This window comes from Nicotiana tomentosiformis, chromosome 12 (assembly GCF_000390325.3).
Source record: "Nicotiana tomentosiformis chromosome 12, ASM39032v3, whole genome shotgun sequence".
NCBI lineage: Eukaryota > Viridiplantae > Streptophyta > Magnoliopsida > Solanales > Solanaceae > Nicotiana > Nicotiana tomentosiformis.
In genome coordinates, this window is record NC_090823.1 from 94,750,103 (window position 1) to 94,770,526 (window position 20,424).

Sequence of the window (20,424 nt, forward strand, 5' to 3'; positions counted from 1 at the left end):
ATCTAAAACGGTGAATGCTAACTGGACGAATTGGTCCAAGAAGCTTGATGGTACGTTATGGGCTTATCGGACGACTTACAAAACACCTATTAGAATGTATCCATACTGGCTGGTGTTCAGGAAAGCTTGTCATCTTCCGGTGGAACTAGAGCACAAGGCAATGTAGGCTCTAAATAAGTTGAATCTTGATTGGGATGTAGCCGCTAACTTGAGGGTTGCACATTTGAATGAATTGGATGAGTTCCGGTACCATGCATATGCACAAAGAACATATGAAATATCTTCATGAAAAATACATCTGGAACAAAGAGTTCAAGGTGGGCGATCTTGTATTGTTGTTTAACTTAAGATTGAGAATGCTTTCCGGGAAGCTAAAATCCAAGTGGAGTGGTTCATTTGAAATTGTTGGGGTGATACCTTTTGGTTCATTAGACTTGAAGAACAAAAACAATGAAGTATTCCAAGTCAATGGTTACCGAGTGAAGCACTACTTGGGCAAGGTTGGATATAGCCATGTGATGGCGGTCATTTACTTCACTTGAGGGTATTTTGCATCGTGTCGCAACGTTAAATCAAGCGCTTCTTGGGAGGGAACCCATGTTCTTATCCTTTTTCTTTTGTAGTTAGGTGTTATGTGTATTCTAACTTGATTTGAAGTGTGCTACAGGGTTGAGTGTGACTTGCAAGAAGGATGAACTAAAAAATGGCTAAATGTTCAAAAATCTGCGAACCACACATTTCTGTGTGCCACAACAGGAGGGCATTCGTGGCTGCACATTTCTCATACAGACTGCACAATTAGAATCTTGCAAAGGTGTAAAAATGTTAACTCTCTGAAGTTTGAGCCTGTTAGTGCGGAGGCTAATGTGTGACCGCACCCAAAAATGTGCGGACCACACATTAAGGGCAGAGACGACTGACCCAGGTGACAGTGTGCGGACCGCACGTGAAAATCTTCGGCCGCACTCGACCCCTTTCCCTTTTCGAATTTTTAATATAAATAGAAAACTTGATTTCATTTTACACTTTTCGCTCTCCTAAAAATCACTGTTACTCTACAAATTTGTTGAGAAATTTTCACTGTCCCCACATACAACCACATGTGCTTATACACCCAATGCAGTCACTCTATCTGGTATGTTTCATTTCATGTTAAATTTTTGTGGTAGTTTAATTTTTAAACTTTTAGTTTCTTTTTAGGCCATCTGTTATTAGAGTTTATCTATGTGTCCATGCGGGGTAGATCTGGACTGGGTAGTTGATAATACAGGCTATCGTGGGTTGGGTTAATGAGATTTCATGTTTGTACCATGTTGCCATGTCTATTTGTGCAAGTAATTGAAAAATCTAAGTAGAAAAGATTGCATTTATGTAGTTTTTGAAATCTGCGGAAGAACTTGAAATTGTGCGATCTGCAGATAAGGAGTTTTGGGCGACCTAGTGAAGCAAGTACATCTACGGCTGCACTTTAATCTGCGGACCATAGAAACTTTAGGGAGGCCGCAATCTGTGGTCGCAAAACAGCCTCTGCACTGTCTTCATAGAGGGGCTTCTGAGCCTCTGATGTTTTTTAACAAAAGTACGCCGCACTTATAATTGTGCGGTCTGCACTTCTGGTCTGCGGCCGCACATCCAAAATCTGCGGACCGCAGACCCCATTTTCAGCAGCCTGTTATTTTTGTCATAATCAGACTGTGTCCACATTGTTCTCCCTTGCCTACACAAGTTTTGAATGTGTTGAATGATGACTTACAACTAACAATCTTCTTTGCATTGATATAGACAATGGTTCGATCGCATGGCCGCGACGACACTACAAAAGGAAGAGGTGAATCTTCTACGTGTCGAGGTAGAGGTACCTTGCCCCTTATCAAGCCCAAAACAATCAGGAAGAAGGCCACAACAGGCAGAGAGAGAGGTGCAGACCTCTTCAAGTCTAGTTTCGATGTCCCATCTAGGGAAGCTTCAGAGAGAAACTCAACCTCTATTCAGTAGGAGTAGACAACCATACAGTCTAGGCCACACGGGCAATTCCAGCTCATGGATGAAGACTCTTCATCTCACAGAACTTTCGAGGGGTCGGAAAGTGCTAGCCAAACCTCTGAGCCAGCAGCTGTCCCAGACACAGAGGCATAGACTGTACATGATATCCCCGATGATGGTTGAGGGGGAGATGGTACATCCACGAGTGTGGAGATATAGAAGAAAGAGAGATATGGGAGGATAGGTTCGTTAGCTTGGCTGCCTTCACTTATTTCCATATGTGGTGGACGGTGAGATCCTTGACACTTGAGCGGCAGTTTCTATTGAAGGATTTGGATAAATACAACCTGGCGGCGTTGAGGCAGTTCAGAGCACGAAAGGGTTGGATGTAGTTTACTGAGAGAGTTGAGGATGCCAAAGAGTACCCCGTCTGAGAGTTCTATGCAAATGTTTCTCACATCAAGAAGGGGACGAAGGTGACTAAAGTACACAACCTCAAGGTGAGGTTTGATCAACACACACTAAACGCGTACTTGGGGTTTGAGGACTTGGAGGCGAAGGAGTATCTAGAGAAATGTGCAATGAAAGAACAAGTCCGACCTTGGTTTACCGATATCTTAGCACTAACAGGGCCACCACCACCATGGATCACTGCTGGGGTTCCCATTCAGCGGAACACATTGACCTTCGAGGCGAAGGGATGGCAGACCTTTGTTTGCAACAGAGTTGATCCATGCCAGAATGAGACACATCTACCTCTTCCTTAGGTTGTTCTTGTGGCTTCTATCATGACCGGGTGCCCAATTAATGTAGGTGCCATGATGTCGGCCAATATTTCATTGGTAGCACATCAGACTAGCTCGGCCTACCTTTATCCCAACACTATCACAGAGTACCTCACTTATGCAAAGGTAGAGCCAAGATCATATGAAACCAAGGTGAAGCCGAAGAAGACATTTGACTGGTATTCATTGATAGATGCGACCAACCCAAAGAAGAGAGATCATCCTTCAACCACCAGATGCCAGTCTGATGAACTGGCAGTGGTAGTTACTGATACAAGTGATATTCCATCTAACTCTGCTGAGCCCTCTTCTAGTACTACTGCTATGCCTCTGCCACCACCTTCAGATCCTACCACAACCCCATGGCAGCCCATGCTCCAGCTCGGAGGCCAGTGCCCATACCTACAGCTCCATTATCTGCTATGCGAGTCTCCCAGACATTGGCGAGTCTCAAAAAATGGATGCAAACAACTACTTCAAAGCTATCTGACATATCGAGTACTATTGCAGCACAGTCATCTACACATGCATCAAAGGTCTCCTCTGATCTTGATGAGAAGTTGAAGAATATTTTGGACAGCTAGAAGATGATCATGGACACTCTATTACAACACGGGTCGATTATTGAGGAGTTGGCCAAAGAAGTGAAGAAGATGAGGAAGTCCCAGGCAAGCAAGAAATCAGTTGACAAGCACAGACTAGACTTGCGACAGCTGGGGATCTACCTTTTGATATGCTACTTGACCTTCACCAGTCTATCCTAGATCCATTGGCATCATCTGCACTGGTTGCACCAGCTGGCTAGTCTGAGGAGCCAGACCTTGCTGCCGACACTGTTGAGGCAGTACGTGCAATGTTTACCACTCCCGCCACGCCCAGATATGATGATGATGAGATACAATTGGCTGACCTAATGGGAGATGATGTTGCTGGGGACACTGAGATGTCCAAGGATCCTTAGGGAGTTTTCTTCACCCTCTCTCCTTTCACTCTTATTTTTTTAAGCATTGGGGACAATGCTTACTTTTATTCGGGGGGGGGGGTGGAGTTTATTTGATTTGACATTGACACCTTTTGGATACATATGGGACTGTAATAATTGGATGATTATGTTCCTTTTTCTTATTTGTAGTTTATTTATCTTAAGTAGTTATTGTTCATTAGCTTCTTTATTTTTCCACTTTAGTTCTTATTTTGTTTGTAGTTTTTTTTTAATGTTTTCATAAATAATAAGCCTTTGGTTTTTTTAATATCACGATTCTTTCCAAAGGTAGTTTTTGTGTGAATCAGGTGACTCTCCAATGATGGATTGCGTTACAACCTTCTTAATAGAATGAGTCTATTTCTGTGTTTAGGTAGTAATAATAATAGTAGTAGTAATGAATAAAATACCTAATCAAGTCATTTTCGAAAAAGAGTTCTTCATGTTTCATTTGGCACCAACACACTTAACTACATGCCTATGGTTTGAAACAAGATTTTTGAAAGAAAATAGCTCTAGTTAGTGACTTTGAGACTCTCGAGTTGACTTTGGTAATCATCGAGTGATTTATTGGACCATAGTGATCTTTAACTTGAGTGTGGTTGTTGTAGGCTCTCGACTCTATCCTCTTTTACGGTCTAGTTGCATGAGGGGTGAGGTGATTTGTTGCTAGCCCAAGTATCCATGCGTATGGTCTAGAACTTACCCCGAATGTGCTTCAAGGCAAAATCCTAAGTTTTGCTGGTTTAGGAAATGATGTAGGATTTTCTTGGTCCGTTTTAGCTTTCTATTGCCAACCAATATCGTTATCCCTAGTCAACCCCCTTTGAGCCTCCAGCCTTTCTCATTTAATAACCATGTTATAATATTTTACCCGTTTTGTCGTGATCCTCTCTTGGCACTCGGACCTTAACAATCTTGTGAAATAAATGGCTTAAGGCATAAGCTTGATGGGAGATTTGAGGAATTTGAAAGAGATATCAAGGCAAAAAAGAGAAAAGAAATGATCTCTATGAAAAGAGAAGGCAAGAATAGAAAAAGAACCAAAAAAAAAAATGCAAAAAAGAGATAAGTGGAGGGGTTGATGGATTCAAAAAGAGGTAATGATCCCTAACATGAGCATCAAGGGAGAAGAAGAATGAAATGAACAAGAAAGAGTGATGTCAAGTCTTTCTAACCCTCAATAAAAAGAGAATGTCTTTAATAATTGGTAATTATGAGCCAAGAAATGAAAATATGGGGTGCTTAAGGATAGGTGTAACAACTTACCCATATTGTATCCTACCCTAACCCAAAAGTTTTCATTACAACCCGAAAGAAGTCCTACTTGATTTTGAACCGAGTGAACTTATATTAGTGGTGAACTACATGAGGGGAAAGTCTATGGTACTTGAAGCCGTACTTGTGACATTCTCTTGGGAGAGAAGAGTGAACCTTTCATGAACCTTAAGATTGAGTGCTAAATTTTGAAGTGAGCTTGTCAAATGGAAGGTAGAGGAGGAAGAGTTTGGAGTCCAGCATGACCTACATGATAGAACAAGAGTCCTTGATTGGTAAAGTCAATTCTTGAAGCTCAACAGTCATATTAGAACTATATGTGCATGATACTTGACTTGTTACCTTGTTGATAATGCATGAGTAATGTGGGTAATTGTTGGTCCCAAGTGAGTATGTATGGCTCACCTTTGACTCGCTGAAATGACCTTTCACTTTGAGGAGGTGGGAACTAATCTATTTGCTTGAAGACAAGCAAATACTTAAGTTTGAATGAGTTGATAAGTGTGTATTTTGACAACTTATTAGTACCTTTTTATTTTTGTTTTAATTCGGAAGTATTAATTTATGTTCCCAAAACTAATGAAAGTGTGCAAATTGCAGGAATGTTGGAGAATTAGGCTAAAATGAAGAAATTCAACTCAAAAAGGAGTGTTCCGGCTCACAAGGCAAGAAGGGCGCATCATACCAAAAGTGCGGTCCGCAGAAGTATTTCTGCGACTGCAGATGAAAGTGCGGACATCAGAATTCTCCTTACGGCCACGATAAGTGGGGATTTTGACTACTTACTAGCACCTTTTAGCTTTTGTTTTAGTCTAAAAGCATTGAATTATGTTCCCGAAACTGATAAAATGTGCTAAATTGCAGGAATATTGGAAGATGGACTCCCGAGATGAAATCCAACTCAAAAAGGAGTAATCTAAACTCAAGGCAATAAAAGGCTCAAAAGCTCACAAAGTGTAGAGCGCAGAATTTGATCTGCGGCCACAGATAATGAAGGAAAGTCTAGCTGACTTATGTGCAAAGTGCAGACCGCACATGAATTGTGCAGCCGCAAAAGATGGGCTAGGAACAAAGTTCAGAGAATGTGCAAATTCCCAATTTCCAAGCCTCTCAGAAGTGCGGCCGCAGAAGGAGTGCCTTGCGGCCGCATACATAAAAGTGCGGCCGTAGAACCCTCCGAGGGGCATTTTTTTTTCGAAATTACCAGCTTTGTATAAATAGAAAAGTTTCACAAAATTAGGTCAACTTTTGACATCAACAGCTACATTAGCTGTTTCTCTTTGCTTCTTTTAGTAGTTTTCATATTTTGGGATATTTTAGCATATATTTTATCATTTTAATTTTACAATATGAGTTTAATTAGCATTTCTTCTTGAATTTTTCAATTGCAAGCATGAGTAGCTAGATTTTTACTAGGGTTGTGATCCAACCCTAGTGTGTAAACCTTATGGGTGTTTAATATAATGCTTGTTTATGGTTGGGTGTTTATTATTTAGCCTTGTTCAAGCTTTAATTTTTGGAATTAATGGTTGCAAATATTAGTTCATGCCTATTTGACTTAGTCTCTACTTGAGAAAGAGAGACTTAGTCTAGGAAACCTTGACTAACAAGAAATTGGGTCAATCAAGAGATTGATAATCCCAATTAAAGGGTTCAACCTAGAGATAGTAATAACCCGACTTGAGCTTTTATTATCCGTTTTGTGCAATACCCATTTGGACTTGAGAAAGCCAAATTGGGAAAAATCACTCTCTCACCGAGAGGTATTGAGTGGGTTATTGAGAGTTAATAGCTATAATATACTCCGATCAATAAAACAAACATTAAGGTTTATATCCCATTAGGCAAACACCTAGGTAACGGTCATAGCCCTAGGCATTTTACAAAACTTGAAAAACAACAAAAATAATTCTCTCAGTTTTATTTCTTAACTTTGCAATCTTAGTTTTAAATTAGACATAGAAACAACTCAAATTTGTGGAAGTGTAAATTAAGAAAGTCAAACTCACATTCTATATACTCCTAACTCCCATATATAGCTCCCTGTGGAAATCGATCCCGACTATTATTGCAATCGACCGTTTCATAACCTTGATTTGAGGTGTGAAATTAGACGAGATCAATTTTTAGCAACGTTGTCGGGGATCTAAAAATGGTGTTAGCTATATATTTAGGTGTGTTTTGGGGAATATCTTCTTTTTCTTCCTTGTTACTAACATGTTGAGAAATTGTAGGTGCAATCATGTCAAACAATGAGCTCGAAAACTTACCTTTGGGGGATGTGGACGTTGAGGATGATCAAATGGATGAGGTCCCTCTTGAACCTCAAGCAAATAGACGAGGCCGAGCGCCTCATGACAATGTACCCGCTCCACTCCCACCTCCACCAAGAGCGGCACCACACATGGTGTTGCCGAATGAAGGGTATGCAAGTTCTATTGTCCCTCCCCATATTAGGACAGACAACTTTCAAATAACCAACTTGATACTCACTTTTCTCGAGCAACGAGGGTTCTTCACTGGTGCACCGGGTCAAAATACATACAAACACTTGAAGGGGTTTGTAGATACATGTTGGGGGAGTAAACAAAAAAATGTCTCCGAGGATGCTTTGAGGCTAAGGCTTTTTCCCTTCTCTCTATGGGGGAAAGCTTTATATTGGTTGGAACGTTTGCCAAATCATTCCATTTATACTTGGGATGAATTAGCGGAGAAATTTATTTCTAAGTACTTCTCTCCCGAGCACATGGCTATTCTTCGGGGTAAAATTATAGCATTCAAGCAAGAGCCCAATGAACCACTACACGTGATATGGGAAATGTATAGAACAATGATGAAAGAGTGCCCCAACAACGATATGATGGAAAATATGATTCAACAAACTTTCTATCGGGGGATCAATACAACCAACCAATGTGTAGTAAATCAACTTGCCAGTGGAAACTTTATGACTATACGTGATGCGGAGGCGTGTGGTATTTTGGATGAGATGGCGGATACTTAATCGGCGTGGCAATCCCGGGCTAATGTTCCACAAGGGGATCCAAATGTAATTCACCTTCGCAAAGAATTGCATGACCATGGGCAAGCCATAACCGAATTGACCACCACCATGAACAAATTAGCAAAGGCTTAACTTCAACAAATGCAAAACCTGAGGCAAGTCAATGCAATGGAGGGAGTAAACATGATGGTGAACAAACGGAGAACAAAAGTCTACAAGTGCAACAAAGAGTGGAAAAATTTATACAAGAAGATAGTGGATTTGAGCAAGAGGATTCCTACAATGACCAAGAAGAATAGGTCCAATATGTGAACAACTTTCAAGGAAAAAGAAACAACTTCCAAGGCCCAAGCCAACCAAAATGGAGACCTCAAAACAATCAAGGAAATTGGAATTCTCACAATCAAAGCAATTGGAATAACAACAACAATTAAGGCAATTGGAGTGGAGGAAATAATCAAGGAAATTGGCATAACAACAATAACCAAGGCAATTGGGGATGCAACAATCAAGGCGGGTGGAATAACAATCAAGGAAATCGGTGGTGGGTTTTCGAAGGCCCCCGATGTATCAACAACCGAGCAACCCACCTCCTTATCTTTCCCATAGTCCTAGTTCTTCCAACAATAAAATGAGCCATATTGAGAACATGTTCAAGCAAATGATGGAGAAGAATGTCGATTCCGATGCCTAACTTGCTTCACACAACACATCGATCCGTAACTTAGAAGTGCAAATGGGAAAAATCTCTCAAGCTTTAAATTCTCATCCTAAGGGGGCACTACCAAGTGGCACGGTGGTGAACCCAAAGGGTGGGAACAATTCGGGGCATGCCATGGCCGTTATATAAGAAGTGATAGAGGTGGGAATGCACCCACCTCAAGTAAAAGGCAACTTATGGATGATGAGCAAGTGGTAGAAAAAGAAGAGATCCCGAACAATATGGTGCAAGCAAATGATGAAGTGCAGATTGATTTTGATGACACTGTGGAAGAGACTCAAGAGTAAGTGAACCCGTCTAGGGATCATGTTATTGACATACCGGAACCGGTAGTGTAAAAGGCTAAGTCAAAATTTCCTAAGCCACCTCCTCTATATCCTCAAAGGCTTTCCAAGCAAAATGGTGAGAATCAATTCAAAAAGTTCATTGACATTATGAAGAGTCTCTTGATAAATGTGCCATTAGTTGAAGCTTTAGAGCAAATGCCTGGTTATGCAAAGTTTATGAAGGATTTGGTGAAAAACAAGCGGTCGATGAATTTTGAAACTATCAAAGTCACTCATCAAGAGAGTGCAATTGTTCATTCGATGGCTCCTAAATTGGAAGATCCCGGTGCTTTCACAATCTCTTGTACCATTGGAAGTGTCAAGTTTGCTAAAGCTCTTTGTGATCTTGGGAAAAATATCAATTTGATGCCCTATTCGATTTTCAACACCTTGGGAATTGGGCAACCAAGACCCATATCTATGAGATTTCAAATAGCCGATCGTACAATGAAAAGATCGTTGGGAGTGATTGAAGATGTATTGGTTCGTGTTGATAAGTTCATTCTTCCGGCAGATTTTGTTATTCTTGATTATGAAGTGGATTATGAGGTGCCGATTATTATTGAAAGATATTTCCTTGCTATGGGGAAGGCTCTTGTTGATGTGGAAATCGGAGAACTCACTTTCCGTGTGGGTGATGAAAAGGTGGTGTTCCATGTGTGCAAATCTATGCGGCAACTAAATAGCAATGAAGTGTGTTCTTTCGTGGACTTGGTAATCGATGCGATTCTTGATGATACAAGTTCCATGATTAATGTGGGTGATATGTTTGAGGCCGTCTTGCTCAACTTTGATGATGATGAGATGGATGGCTTTATGAAATGTGTGAATTCTTTGCAAGGAATAGGGTCGTACAACTATGCACCCCAGAAACTTTCCTTGGACCTTGAGAATAGAAAAACTCCTCCTACAAAGCCTTCAATTGAAGAGCCTCCTACCTTAGAGTTGAAGCCATTGCTTCCACATCTTCGGTATGAATTTCTTGGTCCTTGCTCTACTTTACCGGTTATTCTTTCCTCTTGTTTGACTAACGTGCAGGTTGACTCTCCATTGGCGGTGCTCCGTAAGAGAAAGAAGGGTATTGGGTGGACTTTGGCGGATATTCGGGGAATAAACCCTGCATTTTGCATGCACAAGATTAACTTGGAGGAGGATGCAAAATCATCTATTGAACATCAGAGGAGACTCAATAAAGCTATGCAAGACGTGGTAAAAAAGGAGATTATCAAATGGTTGGATGCCAGGGTTGTCTACCCCATTTTCGATAGTTCGTGGACTTCTCCGGTACAATGTATCCCAAAGAAGGAGACATGACGGTGGTCACTAATGTTAAGAATGAGTTGATTCCCACAAGAACGGTAATTGGGTAGAGAGTGTGTATGGACTATCATAAGCTAAACAAAGTCACAAGGAAGGATCATTTTCCACTTCCCTTCCTTGACCAAATGCTTGATAGGTTGGCTGGTCGTGCTTTCTATTGCTTTCTAGATGGATATTTGGGCTACAATAAAATCCTTATTGCTCCGGAAGATCAAGAGAAAACAACTTTCACATGTCCTTATGGTACTTTCGCTTTCAAATAGATGTCATTTGGCTTATGTAATGCACCGGTGACTTTTCAAAGATGTATGATGGCGATCTTTACGGATATGGTGGAGGATTACCTTGAATTCTTCAAGGATGACTTCTCGATGGTTGGGGATTCCTTTGATGATTGCTTGGCAAATTTGGATAGAGTATTGGCAAGGTGTGATGAAACAAACTCAGTGCTAAATTGGGAGAAATGCCATTTCATGGTAGAGAAAGGCATTGTCCTTGGCCACAAAATTTCAAAGAATGACATAGAGGTCGACAAGGCAAATATTGAGGTGATTTCTAAACTTCCACCTCCGACTTCAGTAAAAGGCGTGCAGAGTTTCTTAGGTCATGTGGGGTTCTACCGGCGCTTCATAAAGGATTTTTCTAAAGTGGTGAACCCATTGTGCAAGTTCTTAGAGAAAGATGCTAAGTTTCACTTCAATAATTATTGCATGAGATCCTTTGAATTTCTAAATTTCAAGTTGACAACCACTCCCATTATCACCGCTCCTAATTGGAGTATACCTTTTGAGCTCATGTGCGATGCTAGTGATGTTGCGGTTGGAGCAGTTTTGGGGCAATGCATCAATAAAACTTTTCATCCGGTCTACTATGCTAGTAAGATAATTAATGATGCCCAAGTCAACTACAATGTTACGGAGAAAGAGCTCCTTGCCATTATGTTTGCAATTGAGAAGTTCCGCCCGTACTTGATGAGTGCAAAGGTTATTGTTCATACGGATCATGCGACACTTTGCTATCTTATGAGCAAGAAATATTCCAAAGCTCGGTTGATAAGATGGGTGCTATTGTTGCAAGAGTTTGATATTGACATCCAATATCGAAGAGGGAGTAAAAATCAAGTGGCGGACCACTTGTCTCATTTGGAGGAGGAGGGGAGGCTGCATGATGGCCTTCAAATCAATGACTCCTTCCTCTATGAGCAACTCTTGGCTATTTCAATGAAGGATATGCCATGGTTCGGAGATCTAACAAAATTCCTTATGTGCGGAATCATCCCGGATGAGTTCTCTTCAAATCAAATGAAGAAGCTCAAACGGGATTGTCAAGATTATTATTGGGACGAGCTATACGTTTTTCGGATTTGCACGGATGGGGTAATTAGAAGATGTGTGCCGGACAAAGAGCAAAGTGATATTCTTGAGGCGTGTCATTCTTCGCCTTATGGTGGTCACCATGGCGGAGCAAGAATGGCGGCAAAAGTGCTAAGTTGCAGTTTCTATTGGCCCACTTTTTACAAAGATGCAAGTGATATGGTGAAAAGATGTGATGAATGTCAACGGGCCGGTGGAGTCTCGAAGAAGAATGAAATGCCTCTCACTACCATTTTGGAGATTGATACCTTTGATGTGTGGGGTATTGACTTCATGGGTCCTTTTGTGAGTTCTTGTGGAAACACCTACATCTTGGTCACAGTTGATTATGTGTCTAAATAGGTTGAGGCCATTTCTCTACCCAACAATGAAGCGATAAGTGTGGTGGCATTCTTGAAGAAGAATATTTTTACAAGATTTGGTACTCCGTGATGGGGGGTCGCATTTTTGCAACAAGGCTTTTGACACTTTGCTTAGCAAGTATGGTATCACTCACAAAGTTAAGACTCCCTATCATCCACAAGCTATCTGTCAAGTGGAAGTCTCCAACCAGGAGATAAAGAGTATCTTGTCCAAAACACTGAATGATAACCAGACGGATTGGTCAAAGAAGCTTGATGATGCACTATGGGCTTATCGGACTGCTTTAAAAAATCCTATCGGGATGTCTCTATATCGGTTGGTGTTTGGAAAACCTTGTCATCTTCCAGTGGAACTTGAGCACAAAGCCATGTGGGCTTTAAATAAATTGAATCTTGATTGGGATGCATCTGCTAACTTGCGGGTTGCACATTTGAATGAATTGGATGAGTTCCCGTACCATGCCTATGCAAGTTCGTCCTTGTACAAAGAGAAGATGAAATACCTCCATGACAAATACATTTGGAATAGGGAGTTCAAGGTGGGCGATCTTGTTTTGCTGATCAACTCACGGTTGAAGATGTTTCCCGAAAACCTGAAATCTAAATGGAGTGGTCCCTTTGAAATTGTGGGTGTAGTGCCTTTTGGTGCATTGGACTTGAAGAACAAAAACAATGAGGTTTTTCGAGTCAATGGTCACCAGGTGAAGCACTATTTGGGAAAGGTTGATGATGGCCATGTGGTGGCAGTGATTCATTTCAAATGATGGTAATCTGCGTCGTGCCCCGACATTAAATCAGGCGCTTCTTGGGAGGCAACCCATATTCCTTTTTCTTTTCTTTTCTTTTCATCTTTTTTAGTTAGGTGTTATTTTTGTGCTAACTGGTTTTGAAGTATGTTGCAGGAATGAGTGTACTTTACAGGAATTATGCCCAGAAAATTGGCTAAGTGTGGAAAGAATTGCGGATCGCAAATGTATTGTGCGGATTGCAAAATATTAGTTGCTAGAGCAAAGGGTGATCTACGGCCACACAATTACATTGCGGACTGCACAAATTGAAGGGGTAAAGTGACAACTCTCTGAAGTTGGTTTGTCAGAGAAATGACCAAATTGCGGCCGCAATACAAAATCTGCGGTCTGCAACACATTCTGCATCCGCACAACAAATTCTACGGACTGCAACACAAAAGGGCTTCTGATCCCCCAGGTAACAGAGTGCGGACCGCAACGGGAATTCTGCGGCCGCACTCAACTCTCTTTCCCTCAGTAAAAACTGTCCAGTATAAATAGAAGACCTAGGGCTACTATTACTTTTTTTTCCCTCTCTGAGCATTCACAAGTCTAAAACATTAAAATCATCTGGTAAATTATTTGCCACACACACTCAACATTTGTGATCACTCATTTTCACTACTTCAAATCTGGTATGCCTCAATTACTTGTAGAATTTCTTAATTTTTAGTTTAATTTACAACTTGTTAAGTAGTTTTAGGCCAATTGTCAGTATAATTCAATTATACAACCATGTGGGGTTAAACCTGTAATGGGTCAACTAGTACTTGCTCTATGGGGAATGGATAAATAGGTTTACATGATTATACACTACCACCATGTCAAATTTGTGCAAAAAATTGCAAACCCTAGAACTCTGATCGTAATTGTGTTGAAATCTGCGGCCGCACAAGAAATTATGCGGTCCGCAGAAGTTGAAATTTGGGTACTTTAGTCAAGCATGATTCTGCAGCCGCAATAAAAAATGTGCGGACCGCAGAAATCCCATCGCGGCCGCAGAATAACTAGTTCTCTGTTATGAGAGAGTTGTCAATTTGATGACTCACATGTGCGGACGCAATGGAAAATATACGGACTGCAGAAAAGTGATTGCGGCCACAAAATAGCCCATTATCTATTATCAGAGAGTTGGCATATTGGTGGAATCTAAGCTGCGGCCGCAATGACAATTGTACGGACCGCAATCCAATTCTGCCTGTCGCACTGAAAATTGTGCGGACCGCAAATCCAATTCTGCAGCCGCAAGATTAAATTGTGCGGTCTTCAATGCCTAGTCTGCGGCCGCAATGATATTTTTGCAGACCACACTCCCCTTCCCTGCAAGCATGTTTTACACTATGTTGTTCACTTTCTCTCTAGTGTGTTTTTGTATGTTTGCACTTGAATTACAACTGGCACATAATGTTGCTTGGTACAGAAAATGGTTAGATTTCGAGGCAGAGGTGATACTTCAAAGGGGAGGGGTGAACCTTCCAAGGCTCGAGGAAAGAGTGCTTTACCCCTCGCCCTCCAAAATATAATCACAAAGAAGGCTATAGCCGGTCGAGGGAGAAATGTAGAGCCCTCCGAATTCCATTCTTATGCCTCGTCTAGGGAAGTATCAGAGGGAAAATCAGTTCCAGAGCTGTCGGTTGTCCAATCAAAGCCATTAGGAAGGTATCAACTCTGGGACGAGCCTTCCACATCACATAGCACCTACGATCGTTCGAAAAGTGCTAGTCAGGTTTTTGAGCCCTCCTCTACACATGTCCCTGAGGCACCAGCGACTACAGTTGATGACATCTCAGATGATGGCCGAGAGGGAGATACTATAGTTGCCGGCCTTGAGCGGTTGAAGAAGAAAGAGGTCTGGGAGGACCGGTTTGTCAGTTTGGCTGCCTTCACTAGCTTCCGTGGGTGGTGGCCGGTGAGGTCGCTCACTCTTGAGCGAAAATTCTAATTACCAGATCTAGAAAATTATAACCCAACAGTCTTGAGGAAGTTCCGAGATGGAAGGGGTAGATGTGGTTCACCCAGAGCGTAGCGGATGCAAAGGAATATCTTGTCCGGGAGTTCTACGCCAATGTGGCGCACATTAAGAAAGGGACAAAAATAACTAAAGTGAGGAACCTGAAGGTACGTTTTGACCAGCACACATTGAACACCTACTTGGGGTTTGATGATGTTGAGCCTGCACAGTATTTGGAGAAGTTGGCAGTGGGAGATGCAGCTTGCCCATGGCTAGCTCAGATTTTGGTAGCTCCTGGGCCACCACCACCATGGATTACCGTAGGGGTGTCTATTCACAGAAACACCCTGAGTTTTGAGGCGAAGGGGTGACAGACCTTTGTATGTAGCCGACTTGACCCATGTCAAAATGAGATAAATCTTCCTATCTAGCGGGAAGTTCTAGTCGCCTCTATCATGGCCGGGTACCTGATCAATGTGGGTGCCGTGATGTCGGCCAACATATCTGTGGTTGCCAGGCAAGCTGATACTTCCTACCCATATCGCAACACCATTACTGAGTATCTTACGGATGCACGAGTGGATCCGAGAGATTTTGATACGAAGGTGCCGGCGAAAAAGCCTCTCTCTTGGTATTCGTTGATGGATGCACACAACCCTAAGAAAAAAGGTTAGCCGACTACCACCATAGGACAGTCTGATGAGCCATCAGTGGTAGATGCAAAGACAGTCGACATGCCATATACGTCAGCAGAGCCTTCAGCCAGTGTATCAGCGAGGCCCTCACCTCCAGCCTCAGTGCCTCCAACAGCCCCCATTACAGGTTCCATCTCGGCTTTGAAGCCGGTATTGATGCCCACTGCTCTACTATCTGCGCTGTGAGTCTCCCAGACACTAGAGAGCTTCAACAACTGGATGCAAACAACTACTGCAAAGTTATCTGACATATCTAGTAATGTTGCAGCACTGTCCTCTACTCAGGCACCCCATATTCCCCCCCCCCAGTTGAACAAAACTCTGAAGAAGCTCTTGGAGAATCAGAACACAATCGTAGCCACTTTGGTGCAGCATGGGTCAGTGATAGAAGAGCTGGGCAAGGAAGTGAAGAATATGCGGAAGTCCCAGGCCTCTAAGAAATCAGTGGACAAGCTCCGGAGACAGGTTACCAAGCTTGCAGCAGTCAGAGATATTCCATTTGATATGCTGATTTACCCGCACCACCCAGGCCCAGATCCTATAGCACATACAACACCAGCTAGCCGGTCTGAGGAGCCAGACCTTGCTGCTAACATTGCCGAGGCAGTACATCAGATATTCACTAACCCAGTCACGCCCGGAGTTGATGATGATGAGATCCAGTTGGATGTGACTAAGGTCGGTGATGTTGTTGTGGGCACAACGATGGCTAAGAAGCCATAGGGAGTTTTACTCACTCAAACCCTTCCTTTACTCTTATTAAGCATTGGGGACGATGCTTATTTTTATTCGGGGGGGGAGGGGGGAGAGTTTATTTGATATATTTTGATGATTATGAGATAATTGATTTGTAATAACTGACAGTATTTTCTTCTTTTTCCTTATTCTATATATATTCTCTCTTTTCCTTCCTCATTATGTATATATCTTATTTCATTATGTATATTCATTATGCTTTCAATAGTTTTTTCTTTGTAGCTTCTTTACATGTGTTCTCTTATTAGTTAGTGTTTAACTAACTACGTTCTTTTTAAATTAGTAACTTCTTTTTGTGTTTCAGTAGATAATAAGCCTTTGGTTTTCTTAATGCCACGCTTCTTTCCAAATGTAGTTTTTGTGTGAACCGAGTGACTCTTCCCAATGATGGATGGCATGACAACCTTTTTAAGGGACTGAGTCCATTTTGGTGTATAGGTAATAATAGTAGTAGTAATAAATAAAAAGACCTAATTATGTCATGCTCGAAGAGTCAAACATGCTTCACTTGGTACCAACACACTTAACTACGTGCTTATCGTTAAAAATAAGTCTTTTGGAAAAAAATAACTCTAGTTAGTGACTTTATGACTCTTGTGTTAACTTAGGCGATCATCGAGTGGTTTAATCGAACCATAGTGATTTTCAATCTTGAATGTGGTCGTTGTGGGCCCTCGACTCTATCCTCTTTAACAATCCAGCTGCGTGAGAGGTGAGATATTTTTGTTTCAAATCCAATTACCCGTGCGAATGGTCTAGAACTTGCCCCGAATGTGTTTCAAGGTGAAATCGTAAGTTTCGCTTGGCTTGAGAAGTGATTGTAGGATTTCCTTGACCCACTTGAATTCTCCATTACCTACCAATGTTTTTATCCCTAATCAACCCATTTGAGCCTCAAGCCTTTCTTATTTGATACCCATGTTACAAACCTGTACCCGTTTTGTCGTGACCCTCTCTTGGCACCCGAGCTTTTCTTAACACTCTTGTAAAATAATTGGCTAAAAATATAAGTTTGGGGGAGAGACGAGAAGCTTGAAAGAGGTATCAAGGCACAAAAGGAGAAAAGAGATAATGAGAAGGAAAGGCAAGAAAAAAAGAACAAAAAGGAAAATGCAAAAGAAAGTGAATAAGTGAAGGAGTTGAAGGGATTCAAAGAAAAGTAATGGTACAAAGCATGGAGAAATCAAAGAGAGATAAAAGGAATGTCATAATCAAGAAAGAATGATGCTAAGTCTATCTAGTTCCCCCAAGGAAAAGAAAATGCCTCAAAGAATTGGCAAAGCATGAGCCGAGAAAAAACAAATGGAGTGCTTAAGGAAAGATAATCCCACTCTATCATAGCATATCCAACCTTAGTCCAAAAGCTTTCATTGCATTCCAAAAAATCCCTACGTGATTTCAAGCCGAGTGAGCTTACATTAGTGGCGATCTACATGAGGGGCAAGCCTATGGTACTTAAATCAGTACTTGCGACATTCTCTTGAGAGAGATGCGTGAACCTTTCGCAAATCGTTGGATTGAGTGCTAAATTTCTTAAGTGAGATAGGCAAGCAGAGAGTAGAGGAGGAGGTGTATAGGATCCACAATGACCTATATGAAAGAGCGAGCTTCCACGATGAATATAGTCAACTCTTGATGCTCAAGTGTCACATTAGAACTATATGTACATAAAAGTTTAACTTGTCGCCTTGTTGATAATACATAAGTAGTGTGGGTAATTGTTGGTACCAATTGATATGTGAATGACTTACCTTTGATTGGTTGTAATGGCCCTTAACTTATGAAGGTGGGGACTATTTTATTTTCTTGAGGACAAACAAACACTTACGTTTGGGGGAGTTGATAAGTGGGGATTTTGACTACTTATTAGCACCTTTTAGCTTTTGTTTTAGTCTAAAAGCATTGAATTGTGTTCCCAAAACTGATAAAATATACTAAATTGTAGGAATATTGGAAGATATACTCCCGAGATGAAATTCAACTCAAAAAGGAGTAATCTAATCTCAAGGCAATAAAAGGCATATAAGCTCACAAAGTGCGGACCGCAAAATTTCATATGCAGCCGCAGATGATGAAGGAAAGTCCAGCAGACTTTCGTGCAAAGTGTGGACCGCACATGAATTTGCTGCCACAAAAGATGGGCTAGGAACAACGTTCAGAGAATGTGCAAATTTCTAAGTTTCCAAGTTCCTCAGAAGTGCGGACCGCACAGGAATTGTGCGGCGGCAGACGTAAAAGTGCGGACCGCAGAAGACCAAGTTGTGACTGAAGTTACAAATTTGCGGACCGCAGAAAGAATACCTCGTGGCCGCAGACCTCCAGTTCCTGACAAGTTGAAGAAATCCACGGACCGCACATGAAATTGTGCGGCCGCAGAACCTCCCGATGGGCATTTTTGTCTGAAATTGTTAGCTTTCTATAAATAGAAGAGTTTCATGAAATTATGTCAACTTTTGATATCAGCAGCTACAGTAGCCGTTTCTCTTTGCTTCTTATAGTAGTTTTTCATATTTTGAGATATTTTAGGATAGATTTTATTATTTTAATTTTACAATATGAGTTTAATTAGCATTTCTTCTTCTATTTCTTCAATTTCAAGCATGAGTAGCTAGATTTTTACTAGGGTTGTGACCCAACCCTAGTGTGTAAACCTTATGGGTATTTAATATAATGCTTGTTTATGGTTGGGTATTTATTATTTAGCCTTGTTCATGCTTTAATTTGTGGAATTAATGGTTGCAAATATTAGTTCATGTCTATTTGACTTAGTCTCTACTTGAGAAAGAGAGACTTAGTCTAGAAAACCTTGGCTAACAAGAAATTGGGTCAATCGAGAGAATGATAATCCCAATTAAAGGGTTCAACCTAGAGATAGTAATTGTCATACCCCGTGCTCAGAGTAATAACCCGACTTGAGCTTTTATCAACCGTTTTGGGCAATACCCATTTGAAATTAAGAAAGCCAAATTGGGCAAAATCACTCTCTAACCGAGAGGTATTGAGTGGGTAATTGAGAGTTGATAGCTATAATACACCCCGATCAATAAAATAAGCGTTAATGTTTATATCTCATTAGGCAAACACCTAAGTGACGGTCATGGCCCTAGGTTTTTTACAAAACTTGAAAAGCAACAAAAATAATTCTCTTAGTTTCATTTCTTAACTTTGAAATCTTAGTTATAAATTAGACATAGAAACAACTCAAATTTGTGAAAGTGTAAATTAATATAGTCAAACTCACATACTATAATATATACTCCTAACTCCCATATATAGCTCCCTGTAAAAATCGATCCCGACTCTTGTTGGGTACTATTATTGCAATCGACCATTTCATAACCTTGATTTGAGGTGTGAAATTGGACGAGATCAGGCCACAAATCTGTTGCTGAAGCTTAGAGATGGAATGAAGAGAAGTGCGGATCGCACACAAATTGTGCGGCCGCAGAACATAGTCGCACTGACAAGAATGCAAAAAGTTCAAAGAGTGTGCAAAATGACTAAGACTGAAGCTTTGCCTAAAGTGCTGACCGCACATAAATTGTGCAGCCACAGAAGCTAAAGTGCAGCCGCATATCAAATTGTGCGGCTGCAGAATATATCCCCCTGCAGACTCAAGCAATGTTTAGACAGTACATGAAATTGTGCGTCCGCAGAACCTCCCGAGGGAAATTTTTGTCAGCGAATTTTGGGCCACTACAAATAGACGGGAATCACTTTTTAGGAAAAGTTTTGAAGTTTTCTTAGCTGTAGCCGTTGTAGTTTACCATTTTGGATAATTAGTGATAATTTTGAGACAAATACATCATAGTTTATCATTTTAATTTTATATTATGGCTTTAATTAATGTTTCTTCTTTATTTTTTTTATTTTCTACTATGAGTAGCTAGATATTTACTAGGGTTGTGACCCAATCCTAGTGTGTAAACCTTATGGGTATTTAATTTAATGCTTGTTTATAATTGAGTGTTTGTTATTTATTCTTGTTTATGCTTTAATTTTAGAATTAATGGTTGCAAATATTGATTCATACCTTTTTGACTTGGTCTTTACTTGAGAAAGAGGGACCTAGTCTAGAAAAACTTGGCTAATAAGAAATT